The 17,233-nt window shown below is 41.5% G+C and overlaps 1 protein-coding gene across 3 annotated transcripts in view; it reads right to left on the bottom strand.

The window, feature by feature from the left end:
• LOC105481423 (glypican 3) overlaps window positions 1-17,233 on the bottom strand; it is a 458,216-nt gene that overhangs the window by 16,350 nt on the left and 424,633 nt on the right. The window lies entirely within an intron of this gene.

Here is a 17,233-nt window from a genome sequence, read left to right as displayed (position 1 = left end):
TGACTCCGGCACCTGCCTGCACCCTTTTTGTCATTCCTCTTCTCTCTTTCTTCATCTTAGATTCTTCTTGCCCCATAGTCATGCCATTTTAGTTAATGCTGGTTCACGGCTTTGTCTTTTCCCTAAGGGCAAAATGATTTGGATTTAAAAGAAATCAAGAACTTTCTAATAACACAATCTGAAAACTAGACTTAAAAGATAACTTTCTAATAATTAGTGCAATCTGTAAATTGCATAGGCTGGCCCTACCCAGTGAGATCTCTCTCTGGGAGGCAGCCTATGAGAGTTTGGACAGCCATTAGGTAGAGATGTTGGTGAAGGGATGCAAACATGGAATGAGGGGGTGAAGGTAAATAGCTTCTGATGACCCTTGCTAGCCCTAAGAGTCTAAGATTTCATTCAGGTCTTGAGAGGTCTCATGGCAGGAAGAAGGGTGAAGGCATAAGGGTTAAAGTGACCTTTGCATTCCTCCCTTTGACACAGACACTGGAGAGAAATCTAAAGAGACTGCTTCGCATCCTTTTCAAAGAAAGGGACCGGCATCTTTTGGAGACCATGACTCGCTTAGGGAGGAGGGCTTTAAGTCTGTCAAGGAGTTATTGACCAAGACATAATCGTAGGGAAATAACCACGGATCTGCCTAGAGTGGGGAGAAAAAACCCACATAATCTATCCAGTTTATTAAACTAGACGTTAATCTCACGAATAGTGTGAATACTTATCAAGCAATATGAAATGTGCCTATATGGTAAAGATGGTCATATGAAGACACTGCCTATGGAGAAGATGGAGCAACAAACTCAGCAATCGTTTACATTGAATTTTTCTCCCTCCCAATAGGAAACTAATTCACAGGTAGTAGATATTTTGCTCAATGCAATTACACAATGGCATCACTCAGGATCCAGAGGAAGAAAAGAAGAGGCATCAGGTGAAGAAAATTCAATTTGGGAACATGATTAGGACATAAGTTAGAAGGAACCAACAGAAAGGCAACTGAGGAGAAAAAGCTGGATGATCCTCATACAAATAGCTCTGTGGGCATTAGAACAAAGCAAGCAAGTGCAAAAGGAGGCCAGGAAAAGGAAAAAGATGCTAAGTGGCTCAAACTCACGGCTATAAAGATGTGAAAGGGAAAAAGGAAAATTCTACTACAAAGAGTGGCAGCCAGATCACTAAGCAGGACTATAATAAGCAGCAGGAAGATATTGAACCAAAATAAAAAGAAGATGCAATTGGCAAGAAACGAACACTTTAATTAAGTAGGGTCATTGGCAGCCCTGGTTCCTTACAACTAAGAAGGGGCAGAAGTTTTCCATTTTGTTTTTACCTAACTATAGAATACATCACATGTGCCCATTAACCAAGACAAATACATCATGTGACTGGCCAGGTCAAATTAAGAAGGAAAATGGCTGAGAAGGACAGGCATCATAGAAGTGTCAGAAAATGAATGATGAGATTTCAGTATGAAATCTCTTATTGTAGGGCCAATAAGGAATCCATGTTTAAACACATTAAAATGCAATCAACAACAACAACCAAAACAGGTATAAATTGAGGCTTTAGAGCCTGGCATCCTACTTTTTTCTGGAAATATGTGCTAAAAATAGAAAATGATAAAAATAAGTAAAACAACTAATCTGCAATTATCCAAAGGAGGACAGGACATAGGGTGATAGTATCAGCTTGGTGAAAAGCAAATCAAACGATAAGCTAAATATTGATATTGCAATATAGGGGTGTCGAGGTGTAGCATCAGTAATCTCATAGACTCCCTGTCATTTTACTTCACAGGACTTTTCCCAAACCATTTAGGAAGAATTTAGACTAGAAGTGCCCCTTGGAATAATAGCTTGCCCTAAATTAACTTTCAATGGATTCTTTTTTTCCATTTATATTTTTGACAACTTTATTAAGGCATAATTTAAAACAAAATTCATAAAATTCACCCATTTCAAGTACATTTCAAGCACAGAATTCAATAATATTTTAATTTACTGAGGTGTGCAACTATCACTATAATCCAATTTTAGGTCACTTTCATTAGCCCAATAAGATCCCTCATGCCAGTTTACAGTTAATTCCTCAATGGATTCTTTTCAGGGTTTCCATCCTGAGCTCTCTACAGCATTCAAAACTACAGACTATTCTCTTTCTCTCCCTCTTTTTTTTTTTTTTGAGACGGAGTCTTACTCTGTCACCAGGCTGGAGTACAGTGGCGCAATCTCGGCTCACTGCAACCTCCACCTCCCGGGTTCAAGTGATTCTCCTGCCTCAGGCCCCTGAGTAGCTGGGACTACAGGTGCACACTACCACACCCAGCTACTTTTTGTATTTTTAGTAGAGATGGGGTTTCACCATGTTGGCCAGGATGGTCTTGATCTCTTGACCTCGTGATCCGCCCACCTTGGCCTCCCAAAGTGCTGGGATTACAGGTGTGAGCCACTGTACCTGGCCTTTTTTTTTTTTTTTTTTTGAGATGGGGTCTCACTCTGCTGCCCAGGCTGGAGTGCAGTGATGCAATCATGGCTCACTGCAGCTGTTAGATACAGTGAGTTCTAGATTTCTCATCAAAGAATCAGTAGGTCAGTATGTTCAGTTCTTTGTCCTGCATTTTAAAGTTTAACTTCCTTGTCGTTTCAGTAAACAACCTTTTCCACCAGTTTTAATCAGTAGTTCACATCTGTTCCCCTGGTCACCTGCTCTGTCCTGACTCACCATGGCCACCTGCTTTGACCTGAGTCACCCCTGGTTACCTGCTCTGACCTAAGACACCTTTAGTTACCTGTTTCTAACCGTCCTTCCCACCAAACTACTCACCCCGCTGCTCTGGCTCATACCCCTGCTCTCTTTAAAATAGCCAATTGGAATTAGCTTAGACTGTGTGGTCCAACCCTAGCCAATAGGGGAATGACACAGCAGTAGGGGTTACCTGTGTCAGGAATAAGAACCCCTTCCCCTCCCTTGTTCAGGTGTGCTCTTGCCATTACTCCATTCGTGAGTTTCACCCTTCTATAGAAGTAAAAATTGCCTTGCTGAGAAAATTAAATTTATGTTCGAGTGCTATTTCTTTGTGGCACTGAGGAACAAGCATTTTGTTTCTAACATAGCCTTGACCTCCTGGGTGCAAATGATCCTCCTGCCTCAGCCTCTGGGGTAGCTGTATCTACAGGGACATGCCACTACACCCAGGTATTTCTTTTCATTTTTTGAGAAAGAGTCTTACTCTATCACCCAGGTGGAGTGCAGTGATGCAAACATAGCTCACTGCAGCCTTGAACAACTGTGATCAAGCAATCCTCCCACCTCAGCTTCCAAGTAGCTGGAACTATGGGCACATGCCACCTGGCCAGGCTGGCCACTCCCTGTCTTGAAACTTGGTGTCCCTCTTACACCACTTCCTTCTGGATCCTCCTCCTACTTCTCTGATCATTCTCAGATTCCTTTGCAGGCTCTTTTGCCTCTGCTCATTTCTTAAAGATGGGTGTTCTCTCATCTCTTCCCTGGCCTTCCACTCTTCTCATTTTACAAGTCTTCCTAAATGCTCTCATCCAAGTCTCTGATTCTGTTTATTGCCTAGGATTTCCAAATCCATCTCTAGCTCAGACATCTTTCTGAAGATCTAACTGCCCACTGGCCATTTCTACTTGGATGTCTCTCAGGCATTTCAGACTCAACATGCCACTGAAGGCTAGGTGTGGTGGCTCACGCCTGTAATCCCAGCACTTTGGGAGGCCAAGATGGGTGGATCCCTTGAGGCCAGAAGTTCGAGACCAGCCTGGCCAACACGGTGAAACCCTGTCTCTAATAAAAATACAAAAATTAGTCAGGTGTGGTGGCATGCACCTGTAGTCCCAGCTACTTGGGAGGCTGAGGCAGGAAAATCGCTTGAACCTGAGAGGCAGAGGCTGCAGTGAGCCGAGATTGTGCCACTGCACTCCAGCCTGGGTGACAGGGTGAGACTCCATCTCAAAAAAAAAAAAAAAAAAAAAAAAAAGCCACTGAAATGATGAATGCAGCAATGCAGCAGTTCTATTCCCTTAACTGCCCCTCCTCCCAGGTTCCCCTTTTTCAGTAAATGCTTCTACTGTTGCCCAATCCAGAACTTGCCAGCCACCCCCAGATTCCTCCTCCTTTTTCATCCTCCAGTTCTAATTAATTACCCCATCCTGTAAATTCTGTTTCCTTGATATTTTGTGAACTCTTATTTCAATTACCATTGTTTGCTACTGCTTAGATTATGTTCTTATAATCTCTGATCTGGACTATTGTGACAGCCCCCCTGTTTTGTCCCCTCTCAAATCATCCTCCCTGAACTCTTGATAGAGTTCTTTTATTTTGTTAATTTTAAAACTACTCAACATGTGAATACATTCTTGAAGCTAAAGATTCAAACAATGCCTAAGTATATAGAGTAACAAAAGAAAGCCCCCTTTCACCTCCCCCTCCTAGCACTATCCAAGAGTAATTACTGGTAAGTGTATTTTCCATGAGTATGCATACATAGGCTCAGACTGTAAAGCAATGTGTTAGAAATCTCTGCCTGTTCATACATGTGGAACTACCTCTTTCTTTCTCATTACTGCAAGGAATTTCATAGTATTAATATAACACAATTAACATTTTCCCACTGATGGGCATTTAGGTTGTTTCTCATTTCTCCCCATATAAACAATGCTGTAGTGAACATCCTAGAACATACCACCTTTGGGTACATGGTGATTCCTACATGCCAAGGTCCTGCCATGTAGGAATGGAGGCTGTATAGGGGACAAGTTATAAGATAGAAGGTGGTACAGATTGGTTGGAGAAAAATATTTTGTGAGAAGGGAGACTTTTTTTTTCTTAAAAATGATGTCAAAAAGATTATGTAGAGGAGGTTATCAAGGAAATATGACATTAAAGTTTTTTTTGAAATATCATCTTATAATGCTATTACCCTAATGCACTTGCTATTAAAAAATATTCATTTGAAACAAACAGCATTTTCAACATCTGATGAATCTGGCTGGGCACAACGCTGTAGAAGATGACCTGGGAGTCACAGTGACTCACCACAGAATATGACTTGGCAATAGAGTGCTTTCATTAAAAATAAATAAATAAATAAAAAAAACCAAAACAAAACAAAACAAAAAAGCAAACCAAAAAAACCCCAGCATGACACGAGGCTACATCAGTTAGATTATGGAGCAAATCCTAGTACTTGAGCTACCACTACTATGGTCCTTGGTTGAATCCATTTACAATATTTCATTTTTATTTTCAATTTTAAGGTGTTGAGAATACCTCTTGGAGAAAATAACCCAAATGATTTAAGAGGGTGGAGAATACATATTTTGAGGAAGTGCTAAAGGAAATATAATTATCTGGTGACCTTGGATTCACTTCCCAAAGTGGTGACATTTTGGACCTGAGACCCACTTGACCGACAGTTTTTAATGCCAGCAGTAAGTTCATTGCTCAGCCTGCAGATCCACAACTGCATAAGAAGCAGGCAACAATATAAAGAGAAAATCAAAATGAGCAAACTGTAATTAGGTATGCAAGGTCACCAGAGAACGCAATTTACTAAAGGGATTACCATGATTAAAGATGCATTCCCCTTAAATAAAGAATTTTTTTTTTCTCAATTGATTTGTCCCAAGTGGTTCTCCCTATGCCATGCAGAATTCCGGTCGGACAGCAATTTCTGGTTGTCTTTTTATTTCTTTGCCAAGAGATTAGAGAAAGTAAGTTGAGCCTCTCAAGTCACTGTAATTTCCTCACAAATGGAAGAAATATTTACAGAGGGCTATGGAGACAGATTATAGCTTAGGTCACCCATTGGAGAAATGTGAAGCCCCCTTTTGACTAACAACAAGGTAAGTAATCTGCAAATCTTCTTTTTTTCCTCAGTATGAAGCCCAAGACCAAGTTTAGGAGGCTCCCTTTTCAATTTGGGCTTTTTTTTTTTGTCTCATTTTTCTCATGCCTTGGTCAGGCAGCATTTAGAGGGTGCAGGGCCCTGAGAACAGACTCAGACAGCATCCTTTGCCTTCCAGGCTCTCCCATCTACCTTCTTTATCTCACTACTTTTTCTTTTCCTTTCTCTATAGCTTCTTTCTCTAAAATCTCTTCTAACCCTTACAATTTGCTTTTTGGAGTACCTTTTTGGGGAAAGATAGAGTTGAAAATGTATCAAATTCTGGATGCTGATCTTTGTCACCATTACCTGAGGCCTGATGAAAACAGTTTGGTTTAAACGTGTCATCGGCCAGGTATGGTGGCTCACACCTATAATCCCAGAACTTTGGGAGGCCGAGGTGGGTGGATCACGAGGTCAAGAGTTCAAGACCAGCCTGGCCAAGATGGTGAAACCCTATTTGTACTAAAAATACAAAAATTGGCCGGGCGTGATGGCTCAAGCCTGTAATCCCAGGACTTTGGGAGGCCGAGACGGGTGGATCATGAGGTCAGGAGATCGAGACCATCCTGGCTAACACGGTGAAACCTCGTCTCTACTAAAAAATATAAAAAACTAGCTGGGCGTGGTGGCGGGCGCCTGTAGTCCCAGTTACTCGGGAGGCTGAGGCAGGAGAATGGCGTAAACCTGGGAGGCAGAGCTTGCAGTGAGCTGAGATCCGGCCACTGCACTCCAGCCTGGGCAACAGAGCAAGACTCCATCTCAAAAAAAAAATACAAAAATACAAAAATTAGCCAGGCCTGGTGGCGGGGCCTGCAGTCCCAGCTACTCGGGAGGCTGAGGCAGGAGAATCGCTTGAACCTGGGAGGCGGAGGTTGCAGTGAGCCAAAGATCACACCACTGCACTCCAGCCTGGGCGACAGAGCAAGACTCTGTCTCAAAAAACAAACAAACAAACAAACAAATAAATAAATACATGTCATCATGAATGAGTGGCGGGTGTGGCAGCCACAGGTGAAAGGAAGGGTTTATATTGAGTATGTTTAGTATAATGTAATTAATTCATTAATTTATATAACCTACCTTCCTTCCTTCCTTCCTTCCTTTTTTTTTTTTTTCTTTTGAGACAAAGTCTCACTCTGTCACCCAGGCTGGAGTGCAGTGGTGCGATCTCAGCTCATTGCAACCTCCACCTCACAGGTGTGAGCCACCGTGCCCGGCCAATTTATGTAACATTTCTTGAGTGCTGAGAACATTTATGGATGTTCGAGGAACCAGTGGGCCAGGCATTGGGGACAGGAGAACTCATGGAGCCTGCCCTCAAGGGGCTCTCCATCTAGCAGGAGATTGACACATGGCATAGGTGTTAGGAGGGGCAGTGATGAACATAAATTGGGTACCTGTTGTTTGCTAGACACTGTGCCAGGTGCCATAGTGGGTATGGAGTTGAGGAAAACTCAGTCTTGGCCTCAAGGAACTCTCTATCTTGTGGGGAAGATGGGGCAAGTACCAAAACCCCCTGTAGGCCAAGGTAGAATGTGATGAGTGCCACAAGAGAGGCATGAACAGAGTGCCATGGGGATTCTGAGCAGGGGCAGAGCCTGTGGAGTGTTCTGAGAAACCTGGGAGCTGATCCACAGACCTTTCCTGCTGTGTCTATAAGCAGAGAGGACTTGATTATTTGGCATCAAACTTGTATAATACTAAATACTTGTGCTCACTTCTCAAATGAGATATGTAAATATTATTTGTAAACTTTAACGTGCTCTTCAAGCATAAGATGTTATTTTTTATTTGAGAAAGCCATTAACATTTCTGGAGAAACACTGCTCTGGAACCTAAGAAAATCTCTCATGCGTTTTCACATAATCTACCCTCCCACCCTTTGATGTCCTTCCTTTCTCTCTGTCTGTGTCTCTGCTTCTCTCTCTCTCTCTCTCTAACCTTTATTGTTTGATGAGCCAAAGTACTCAGGGAAGGATCTGTGCTTTGGTCTTAGTTACTGACGGACAGGAATCCCAGGTCAATAACCCAGGGCTGGATGTTCGGAAGGCATGGATTGCAGGCAGTGTCCTGTCACCCAAGGTTCGCTGTCAACTTACCCAGGGTGATTTCCAATGGACCACCTCGCTCATATTCTGTGTATCAGAGCATAGGCACGGTGGGGTGCAGCTGCTCTTCAAATGAAACCCAAACCCTTTCAAACACTCAGCAATCTTTCTACTTTCTCAGCTCGTGAGGCTCTGAAGATTTCCCTGTGTACATTTTTCCAGCATGATGTGAGATGCCAGTTATTCAAGAGAGACTTAGGACAATGCCTTTAAAAAGGAGTTCCCTCTCCCCCTGGAGTTTTTGCCATTAACTGTTTGTAAGTGCAAATGTATTCCTACTATAAAAAGTCCATATTTTGGCCAGGCACGGTGGCTCACGCCTGTAATCCCAAGACTTTGGGAGGCTGAAGCGAGCAGATCACCTGAGGTCAGGAGATTGAGACAAACTTGGCCAACATGGCAAAACCCTGTCTGTACTAAAAATACAAAAATTAGCTGGGCATGATGGTGCATGCCTCCCAGTTACTTGGGAGGCTGAGGCAGGAGAATTGCTTAAACTGGGGAGGTGGAGATTGCAGTGAGCTGAGATCGTGCCACTGCACTCCAACCTGGGTGACAGAGTGAGACTCCGTCTCAAAAAAAAAAAAAAAAAAAAAAAAAAGGCCCTATTTCTTCATTCCACATTGTAAACATATATTGAAACATCACATTGTACTCCACAAATATATACAATTATTATTTGCCAATTAAAAATAAAATTTCAAAAATCTTGGATGGGTTTCTTTGCTTGTCCTAATTATTGAAATGAATACAATTAAAAGCCAGACAGATAATCGAAGAGGTCAGATGCAATGAGGTAAGGGAGTGACATATCCTCTGTCTCATATTCTCTCGCATTCCTGCTTAAAGAAAGAAAAGCAAAAGGCCTGTCTTACTGAGGAAGAAAAGACATATACCTCTTTTCAAAGCATTTCTGACAGACAGAGAGGTGCTACCGTGCTGCCCATCAGCAACCTCCAACTTGCTTCACTACCTTCCCCCTCCATCACTTATTTTAAAATACCAACTTACCTTAGCTGAGAAGCACATTGGTACTGTAGTGATGGGAAGGTTTTATCCAAAAGATTGGTAAACAGAAGCTATCAGCTTGAATTACTGAAATTAGCAAGGCTAATGCAATGTCACTGTTCAAAACAGTGCCAATTTAGAGTTTCTTAATGGCCTCAGGAGAGGGAGTCTTTATACATCCTACAATCTCTCTTCATTCTTACCTAAATTCCTTCTCATAGATGTTGTGAATGGCCTGTTTTGTAGCCAACACAAACTTTGTCCACTAAAATAATGTAAGGAACTCAGAATGAAAAGAGATTAGCTGTTCCTGGCTCCTGTTATTTTAAAGCAGAAATAACTTTGGCTTTTACTGGTTCATAGACAAAGCTTGAAATGCAAAGCATGCCCAACTCCAGATTCAGCATGAAAAGGACCTTAAAATATGCCCAAGTGCAAGTAATAGACTTATTAAAGGGAAGAAAAGAGGCACTTTTCACACACTCCGAAGCTCTTTAGTCCTGTCATATCAGTAATCTTGCTTAAGAATTTCATCCTATTTACATTTTTTCTCCTTTTAAATATCCTCAGGATTCATATGGCATCAAATATCAAAGCTTGTAGGACATTAATTTCTTTATGTTAATTATGAGGAAGGCACGTGAAGTGCACAAGTGATAGAATTTGGAGCACTTGCAATGATGTCAATGGGAATTTAAAAATCAGTTCTGTAGTTTTAATTGAACACCTGATAATTTATCTACACAGATATTTTATGACGCAAACTTCAAGTATCTTCTTTGGACAATTTCTGGCATTGTTCCAGAATGAATGCATTTTCCATTAGGAAATTTAGTTTATATCCAATGACAAAAGCATGAACTGCACCATTTGGGTGATTATGAAAACATTTATAAAATCAAAATAACATAGAAGGCTTTCAAGCCACAGTACATAAAGCACACAGTTCTAAAATATGTGCATGCACAGACATGCAGGCATTCTGTTTTAACTTTGAGAGAATTTTTAAAAGTGAAAATAGTGCCTGAAAAATGTTTGGGTACCTTGGAATATTTATGTGAAATCAAAAAGGCAAAGGAGTCACGAGCAGTTTTCCAAGCAGCATTAAAGTAAGGAGGCAGCCTGGTCCAGTTCCCCTTAGAGGTATTAGGTTCTCATCCTGATTTTCCTGATTTTTCCCAAAATTAAGAATAAATGACCTGGCTGGGCACAGTGGCACACAACTGTAATCCCAGCACTTTGGGAGGCTGAGAAAGGTGGATCGCTGGAGCTCAGGAGTTTGAGACCAGCCTGGCCAACATAGTAAGACCCTGTCTCTAGCAAAAGTACAAAAATTAGCCAGGCACAGTAGTGGGCGCGTGTAATCCCAGGTACTCAGGTGGCTGAGGCACGAGAATTGCTTAAACCCAGGAGGTGGAGGTTGCACTCCAGCCTGGGCAAAAGAGTGATAATTGGTGTGAAAAGAAAAAAAAAAGAATAAATGACTTAATGTCTGCACCTTAGTCTCCATCTGCGATACAGTTAATATAGTAAAGTAGGACTTAGATGAAATTTGCTATAGGCAGGTCCATTCTGAACAGACACTAGTCTGTTTCCACAGGAGTCGTTAGAAATGGGGATCACCACCATAGAACCATTATGGGAGTGTTAGGATCTGGAGGGACCACATGAGAGACTGAGTAGCTCAGGTCAACTACTAGCCATGTGACCACAGGCCTTCAAATCTGAGCTTTTGTTGCTAATCTGCAAAATAGGGACAATATCACTGCCTTCACAGGATGGTAGAATAAATTATATTAGATATTATATATGTACCAGTTTGTGGATCAAAGAGAGGGAAATGGTCAGGAACAGGGAGAGATAAAAAGGACAACTGAACTATGTTGTTGTCCCTGAAGAGGGGTAGGGAAGTATTCTGCAAGGCTGGGTTTGGATGTATTTAAAATAACACGTTTAGGAACCAATAAATGAAGCTGGGGTACATGATACCAAAACACTTGAGGGGGGAAAAAAAAAGCAAGCTGGCTATCCAATGCTATGAATTGAATACAAAAGAACTGAATTTTGTTTGTTTTAGAGAAGGCATCTCCCTCTGTCACCCAGGCTGGAGTGTAGTGGCATTGATCATGGCTCACTGATGCCTCAAACTCCTGGGCTCAGGCGATCTTCCTGAGTAGCTGGGACTAGGCCTTAGAGCTGTTTTGTTGAATTCAACTTTCTATTTTAGAAAGGCAGTTCAACTGATTTGTGTCAAGATAGTTATACTGAGCTTTAATATACATAGTTGTACTTAGCGATAAAAACATTAGAAACAATCAAATTTATACATTTTGCTCAAAAGAGAAAATAAAAGATGATTATAGGTAATAGCTAAATCTAAAGATATGAAATATTTTCTTGTATTAAGTTCCAGCAACTCTTTTTCAATGCCAGATCCTAGATTTTCAGATATAAATCAAATTGTTGCTCCTCATAGCTTTATTACTGATGAAGAACAAGGCAGCACATGGAGCATTTCTGAGATAACAAAGTTCCAATACTTGATTTTTCAGACTACTTGGCTCCTCATTTTCTGAAAAGATTTCCCCAAATTTTAATCCTCCATAACCAGGACCCCAGTCCCAGGTATTAATGAATGTTTTCTTTAACCAAGCTCAGCCCTACTTCCCATTTCCAGTTGTGAGAAGGGGTGGGGCCCTAGCCAACTATTTCACAAGGCTGTATTTCCCACTCCCAGCCTTCATCTAGAAGTATTTTGGAAAGAGTGTGCTGGAGAGCTTAGGCCAACACCAGATTATGAAATCATAACCAAGCAGGGGAGTTAGGGTACTGAAAGGGATCCCAGGATCAAGTCCGGGATTCAGACACAAACTAGAGTGATACGCCACTGTTAGTTTGGTCTGGGCCTATTTACCAGTCTTTAGCTCTGCCACCAGCCCATTGGTCTTTTAGGAGAGAGGAGAGATGGATGCACAGAAGTGATATGGATCTGTACTCACCAAGAGATGTGATAGCATTGTTATGCTTCTATCTAGGACACAAATTGAGAATCAGGACAAGTGTGTTTTTGTTCCCCTCTTGATGTCATTTTCATTATAGTCCTTCCATATCTTCAGAAGAGATTTGTTGACTTCATGCTTTCTTATAGCTGATCAGGGCAACCTTCTTGGGCTAGCAGTGTTCTGTCAGTACCCGGTCCTCCCAACATGTTCCTTTCCCTCATCAAAATGTGAGGTTTGAACCCCATTTCTGCATGGCCCTGTGCTTTGTTTAAATGACAATGGGTGGTCATGAGCAAGTCAGAGAGTCTCATCCCCTTCTAGTGATGCACCCTGTGTACACACACTCTAGGAGTATGAAACAGATCAGTGAGGGAGGTGGATGGTGTGGTGGTAAAAGTTTTAGATTTGGAACCAGTAAACACAGCCATCAACTCTGACTCTACTGCATACCAATTTTGATTTGGGGTAAGTTATTTAACTTCTCTGGGCCATAGTTTCCTCACCTATAAAACAAAATTGCTGTGAGGATATGTGAAAGCATTAGCATGGTGTCTGGCACACAGTAGGTGCTGATTAAATGTAAGCATTCCATGAAAAGGTGAACAGGGATGGAAAATTCCTGACCTCCATTGGCCCTCATGATATAAAATGACTTCCAAAATCTAATGTACTTTAATTGTGCATGCCAATGGACCAAACCTACAGAAACTTTAACTCTTATATAGATTTTAATCTCTCTAAAGTAACAATTTACAAATTCTTCTTTCTTTCAAGGATTTTTCTGGCACAATCAATACAAATATGCTAGTAATAAAAATCACAAGAAGAATGAAGATGAACAATCAATAGATCCACTACGAAAATATCAGGCAGATGCTCTTCTTTCAACTGGTTCAAAGTTGCTAAGTCTTCATGCTGGTGTCTCCTTTTTAAACAAATATGTTGCTGCAGATGGTTTATATCCTTTCCATTAAACTGTGGGATTTCACATGTATGGGAGGTGCTAGGCAAAGATGCAGAAACTGTTGCATCTTTAATACCCCAGCATAGTACAGTCTGGCTTTTTCAACGCCCACTGCCCCATCCCTACTCAACAGCTACTCTCTCCTGACCCCCGCAATAGCCCAGAAGGAATGAATAAAAGCATACCTTGGGAGCAGTTGTCACATCTCTGCTCAAAAGCCACCAATGCCTCACGACTGTTCACAGAATTCAGCCCAAACTCTTTGGTTCTTCTGTGTCTTCCTTTCCCCTACAGAGCAGGTGCTGTATATATAGCCTCTTTATTCTCACTGTGCCTAACACTGTGCTAGGCATGAAGGAGATGCTCAGTAAATATCTGTGAGTTGAACTGAAATAACTGGCTTCCTTGAATTCTCTCTCTCTCTCTCTCTCTCTTTCTCTCTCTCTCTCTCATCACCTTCTCTTCACTCCTTGTGCCTTCCCAAGTTAATGGTGATGAAAGTAGTTTCCTGTGCCATAAACAAGAACACTTTTACTATATGCATGCAACTAACTAAGGAGGACCTTAGGAAACTTTGAAGGTCCTCATGAACAATGGTTAAAGGGCTCATCCCCAAAGTACTTTTGTAACTGTGGAACCCTTAACAGAGTTATGCTTTTTGGTACAACTGGGCTACGAAATAATTGGAAGAAGGACAAAGAATTCCTGGGATGCCACAGGGCAGAATAGGGAGAGTCTGAGGAAGAGACAGACCTCAATTCAAATCCAAGCTCTACCCCTTACCAGCAGTAAGACTTCACTTCTTTAAGCCCTAATTTTAACATTTCCAAAGTTGTCAAAATTACCTCCCCAACAAAGTTGCCAAGAGAATTAAATGACAGTGTTTATGTAAAGTTCTGCACATAAGGCTTGGTATTTAATGGGACCTCAGTAAGTATTTGTTGATCAAATTGGAAGTGTGACTTTAATTTTTCTAAATAAAGCAGTCAGGTCCACGACCAGATTGGTCATGGAACTTCCTTTTAAGCACAATTGAGCTTTACACATAGAACCTGTCAGGCTCCAACATGACATCACCATAATATGCACTGCTGGCCCATTAGATACCTCCAAAGACTGCCATATGTTTGGATGATATTGCCTATTCCAGCAAGATGGCTAGACCATTTGTCTAGAGAACAGGAGCCAGGGGAGGGAATGATGGATTCAGACATGCAGCTCCAGAAATGTCATCTACTTCCAGACTCCAGTAGGGTGGTCCTCCTCTGGAGAGGACATGTAAGGCCTGACCTATATTGCAGGCACTTCTGTTCATAGCATGAGGCACTAGGGCTTGTTTGACTTTTCTTTTCTTTTCTTTTCTTTTTTTAAATAAAAGCTCTACTCACATGGTGGTGATAGAGAAGTCAAATGTACTGGCATTAATATTTGCTTTTCCACCCTTCCAAAATCTTTAGCTGTACTGTTACCAAGCCTGAAAAATCTACCAAGATCACACAGAGTATCACGTTGAACACAACATACATGTATACTTGCAGGTGTACTATGTAAAAAAAATACTCAGCAATTGGTTTGAATTGGGGAAGGTGAGCAGAATCCAGGATAAAGTATGGCCCCAGGTATCTTCCTCTTACAGACAGGACCTCATCCCCTCAGCTTCACCCTACTTTTCATCACCAGATACACAGAGCACAAGGAGGCTAATACTAATGAGCCCTGTCATTTAGCTCAAGCCTGGCTTCTAGGCTAGAGAAAGAGATTTGTTCAAAGTGATGAACAATTAACAAAAACAAAAGCCTTAACATCTGTGCAGACATCAACAGATCTCAAGTAGATAGGGAAGATTAAATAAAAATTTAAAAGGAATCTTTCCCTTTCCCTCTACCAGCTTCCAAACTGCATCGACCCTCAAGCAGGAATTGCCATAAAAGTCAGAAGGCAGAGGAAAGGCTGATGAGTATTTCTCCAATGTTCCTCCTGCACTGATACCAGTGCTCTAAAAGCTCTAAAAAAGGCATTCTCATAGATAAGTACTTTCCATTCATTCAAATACTTACAGGGTGCCTCCTGAGTAACAGACCATGGGTTGAATGCTGAGTTTCCCAGGTGAGCCCTGTCTTGCTCCCATCCTAGGGTGCTCAAGGTTAAGAACGATGTATATCTAACTATGACATAGTGTTGCATATCCAATCTGTCTCACCCACTAGGCCCTTACCATGGGTCTAAGAAAACAGCAACAACAACACAGACTAATGCCCCACATGTTTTAAAATTATGGCTAAACTTCTGAGTGTGGTCAAATCACACCCCATGAGCAGCATCCTCTGGTTCTGATAGAATGGTAAAGAGCTGCATATTTTGCCTGTGAAGGACAAAACTCATATCCCCCTTGGCAATGAAATCAATGGCCTGTGGCAGAGCCCTTTTAGTAGGTTGTTTTTCTTCCATTTGAGTTCCCTGATCCAGGTTTGAATTTATCCTTGCCTTAGCTCCTGAAAATGTGGTCAAAACCTATCGACCAGTCCCTCTTGGCACTCAAGACATTTTTTCTTTACCCTAGGAGTATTTTTCTTAAGGAAATACAGAAACGCCATTTGATTGAAAGTCAACTTGGAATTCAATATACTTCATGTGTCTGCCAAAAAGAGAATGGAGAGAGGCCCAAATCCAACAAATAAAAACTAAGGCCCACTTATAACACATGCTTTCCTCTTGACTTTACCAGAGGGGCAGTTTAGGAGAAAACAAAAAATTTCTCATTTATATACACATAAAACATTTAATGATCTTTTGAATGTACCAAAATCTTTATGAAACCTTTCAAAGACACTTTGAAAAAAGAGAAAGTCATATTTTGGCCAAGGATAAACAAACAAACTACCAGACTACCTGAACTTGGCTGAAAACTTAACAATGCAAAATTCTGAATGGATTCAGTCCTCAGCAAAGGATGAGCTCCAGACTCTACAAAGGAGAGCAAAATCCTCAGGGAATAATCAGAGAACTGGAATGAAGCACCAAGCACAAAATTTACATTGCTTGACCTGACTCTTAATTTAGAAACAGAGAAGGACAGCTCCATTTTGTAGGCTGACAAGGGAGCCATAGGAAGGCAAGTGACAGACACAAAAGATCACCTCCTAAATAGCTGGAAACACTTCGCACATCTCCACCATATTCCCATTACTAAAGGGGTACCTATTTACTCCACAAACATTCACATAGTACCACCCTGGGCCAGGTGCAATGCTAAGTGCTGAGAGTACAAAGTTGAACAAGATGTGGTCCCTGTCCTAAAGGACAGCTATAATTGAGAGCTGTGTAGGTTCTTAGCATACCTAATCTCATTTAATTCCTACAAGAATCCTATGAGACAGGTATCATTGCCTCCATTTTACAAATTTAAGGTCTCAGATTCGGAGAAGAATTTTGCCCAAAGCCACACAATTCATAAGTGGCTATGCTGTTATCTATTGTGTTACAGTGTCTCAACAAGGTACAGAGAAAGAGAGGAAGTTTAGAGGAGATAGTAATCACCTCTGGATTAGGTAGGAGTGTTTTAGGATCAGAAAAGACATTATGGAGGAAGAAGCATTTAAACTGAGGCTGGAAAGCATGGGTAGGATTGGGATATGTAGAGACTGAGAGGAGGAGTAAGTGGAAGGAGAGGCAAAAGTATTCTAGATAGAAAAAAAATGGTATATATAGAGGCACAGAGGCATGGAAAAATGGAAAATGCTCAGGAAATAGTTCAGCTGGACTATGTGAGAAGAAGCAAGAGATTAGACTAAAGGCCGGGCAAGGTGGCTTACACCTGCAATCCTAGCACTTTGAGAGGTGCAGGCGGGTGGACTGCTTGAGCCCAGGAGTTCAAGACCAGCCTGGGCAACATGGCAAAACCCTGTATCTACAAAAAATGAAAACCTTAGCGCGGGCGTGGTGGCGATCCCTGTAGTCCCAGCTACTTGGTGGGGCTGAAGCAAGAGGATCACTTGAACCCAGGAGCTTGAGGCTGCAGTGAACCATGATCACACCACTGCACGCCAGACTGGGGGACAAAGTGAGACACTGTCAGGTATCAGTTATACCTGATGTAAATGATGAGCTGATGGGTGCTGACGAGTTGTTGGGTGCAGCACACCAACATGGCACATGTATACACATGTAACAAACCTGCACATTGTGCACATGTACCCTAGAACTTAAAGTACAATTTAAAAATAAAAAATAAAAAAAATAA

This window comes from Macaca nemestrina, chromosome X (genome assembly GCF_043159975.1).
Source record: "Macaca nemestrina isolate mMacNem1 chromosome X, mMacNem.hap1, whole genome shotgun sequence".
NCBI lineage: Eukaryota > Metazoa > Chordata > Mammalia > Primates > Cercopithecidae > Macaca > Macaca nemestrina.
The sequence above is the reverse complement of the archived record's forward strand: the minus strand, read 5'-3'. Positions and strand labels throughout refer to the sequence as shown.